The sequence below is a fragment of the Drosophila ficusphila genome, unplaced genomic scaffold (genome assembly GCF_018152265.1).
Source record: "Drosophila ficusphila isolate 14025-0441.05 unplaced genomic scaffold, ASM1815226v1 contig_106, whole genome shotgun sequence".
Classification (NCBI taxonomy): domain Eukaryota; kingdom Metazoa; phylum Arthropoda; class Insecta; order Diptera; family Drosophilidae; genus Drosophila; species Drosophila ficusphila.
This window is the reverse complement of record NW_025063993.1, coordinates 10,052,199-10,055,448: the sequence shown is the minus strand read 5'-3', so window position 1 is coordinate 10,055,448 and position 3,250 is coordinate 10,052,199.

Here is a 3,250-nt window from a genome sequence, read left to right as displayed (position 1 = left end):
TGTTCAACAGCGAATGACGGGTGTGAAATGCCTGCCGTTTGCTTGGAGCGCAAATGTGGGTTCTCTTTGCCAGCGAAAGAGCAAATAATGTACTCCAATATTATGTCACTGGGGGCTGGCTCTCTTACGCCTTTGTTGCGTCATCAATTGTGGGGGCTAGCGCTCTCTTCGCAAGGCATCTCTGGCTTTTTTTTTGTTGAAAAATTTGCCGGCAAAACGTCAACTGTCAAAACAGGCGACGCCAACAAAATAATGGGCACGCGGGGGCCAAGGGGTGGTTTAAAAAACTATAGGGTGGTGGGGTGGTGGGGTTGTGGGTGGTGCTGGGGTGATAGTTTGCCAGTGGGCGTCATTTATCGTATGATGCGCATTTCCGGCGCCACTCAACAGACAACAGCAATATAAACACCGAACAACATCAATAATGACAACTAATACGTAACATCTGTAATTCTGTTTATCAACATAAAATGTAAGCCTTTTATCAAAAAATCAGATTAAATACTTCCAATATGAAATATAAGTTACAAAAAAACATTTTAGCAAATCAAAATTCCTTGAAGTATGTTTGAGCTCTATTGTATTTAAAATTTAAAGTGCCCGAACGAGATCGGTGTTACAAATATTGGACGGTAGTCAAATTGCTTTGTTTCATAAGTATTGTGTCGCTCTTACATATTGTTTTGTCATTTAACGCAAATTACGTATACGACGCGTTGACCCCATTTGGGTTGATCAACAAATGCAGCCGCCGACAAACATGGCTTTAAACAACCCCCCGTCTCTCTGTCTTTCTCTTTTGGCTTCGCTCGGCTTGTATTTCAAGCTCAAGTTCAACGTTGTCTGTTAGCGGTTGCCTGCATACTACCAGTTTCATGCTGTTGGTGGCTTGCCATTAACATTTTGAGTGTCCGTTGTTGTTAACTCATTTTTCGCTTTCGTAAGTCTTGGCCGGTATGCGCGGCGAGCGAGTGGAACCCGCATATCTTTGAGCATTGCTCGCATTTATTGCAACATTTCCCCATAGGGAAGTAATCGAATTGCTTCGCCTCAGGTTTGGGTCTGGTTTAAATTGTACAGTGAAAGAAAACAAAACCGCTCATAGTATAAAATATGTTTCTTTATTTTTGCAGAATTAATACTTAATGTAATAGAATAACATCCCTATTCATGTGTTAATTTGTATGTACCAAGCTATAGATAGCGTAGCGAATTTTTCCTCTGTGTACTGGTTATGCAGTTCATATTTCTCAAATAGTTGCTGTTGCTTTTGTTGTTAATGAACGGAAATTAGCTGCGAGTTTCATGTTTGAGATGTTTATTTTGTACGCAATATATGAGGAAATTAGTTTTAACGTTTTTTTGTTGGTTTGTTATGCTTTTTGCATATACCTACCGCCGTTTCGGGCTTACGTTCAACTTAATTTGGTTTTGGCGATTCAAGCTGAAAGTTTAATTTTTTTAAATCAAAATAGGATCAAATAAATTTTTTTTGGAAATGGTTTTATATCTTTCAAAGCTGTCAACCTACGTTCTACAACATACATGATTTCAACATCAGGTTTAACAGGTTTGCAGTTTATTTCATATCCAGTTTCCGTTTTTACATCCTCTTTCCGCTCACCAATTATGTAATCAATTTGACCTCCAGACGCCTTAAAAATATATTCCAGCTGTTTTCAAGGCCAACAACTTGAAGGAGCTGCCGCAAAATTGACAAACCTGCTTACAAAAGAAAGAACTTACCCTTTATGTATTCCTTCAACATTAAATAAAACAATATGTATGCAGCACTTGCAACATTTGCATTTATCGTTTCAAAATTTGTATCTAAACCTTTATTGTTTGTTCTTTTTTGCAGTTTCTCATAAAACATATTTACTCGCATCGCCTAAATCTCACTTCTTGCCTCTTGAAGTTCCTACGAATTAAATTTAGTTTCGTTTTCAAATCATAGCCCATAACAGAAACATGACTTACTTATTTCGTTAACAAAATCTACAAAAACTTAGACTGAATGTTTTGGAACTTAAGCTTAATTAGGTTGTGTGTAAAATAATTAACAAATGACTTCATTTAAGGTAATAAATTATAGCTAATATCTGCAGCATCTCGAGCACTTGTGTTGGAGTTTCTTAAGGTTTCCTCTTTTTGTTTTTAGTTTTATTTTGGTTTTGTATATATATCTAGGTACATGTTAGTGTCCTTGCTTAGGCTTTCATCTTTAAGTTTTAGTTTAAATTTGGTTTTCATTCGTATTTCTTTTGTGTTTTGCATGCTGCCAACAACAATTAGGCTGAGTTTCTTGTGGATTTCTTTTAGCATTGCTCTAATGCTTGAAGCTGATTTTTACTAAGTTTTTAAGTACCAAATGAAGTTTGTTTCGCCTTCTTTAGGCATTAAGTTAAGCTTGATCTAGCTTCCGTTTAAGCCTCAACTTAAGCTATGGTAGCTTTGTGTTAATTACGAATTTACCTTCAGCTTTTCCGCTTTCGCTTTTCATATAAAATTATTTGCATTTCGTTTCATTTTGCAAAATTCTCAAAATATAAGTAAAGGCTCTAAAACGCTTTTTTAAGTTCTTTTTTTAGTTTGGTTTTATTTAATTAATTTAGCTTGATTTTTTGCAACAACTAACAATTTTTTGGGTTTTTGTTCAGTTTTTATTCTTACTACATTTAAATATTTTTATTTGTGGATTTTTTCGGGGCTTTTTATTGACTTTAAAATTCAACAACATTTTGTCTTTAATAATATGTAAGAATATATTTTTATGTATATATATGTATATATAAGTTATGTATATGTGTATAATATTATGTATATAATAGCATTTAATATGTTTCGCATTGCCATTCGATTCGCGCCGCCACTTCCGTTTCCGGTACGCTCCATATTTAAACTCTTATTCACTAAAAACACTCTGCTCTTGCCCGTTACTTACTTACTTAAATTATCGCTTTGCTAATTTCTCGTTTTTGTTTGTTTTCTGCTTTGCACTGCAACAATTTGTGTCTTTAGTTACTATTTTTAACCCTGCCTAACGATCGCCTTCCCTTGCCCGTTTGCTATGTAGTTGAGTGTACTATATGCATACAACTAATATCTGTATAAGATAGATATAAAAATCATCAACTACGAATTTATCTACAAAAGTTACTCGCTTGTTTTTTTTGTAGCATGCGTAATTCATTTAACTAATTCTTGTTGTATATAATAAATATATTTTAATGTTTATTGTATATTAAAC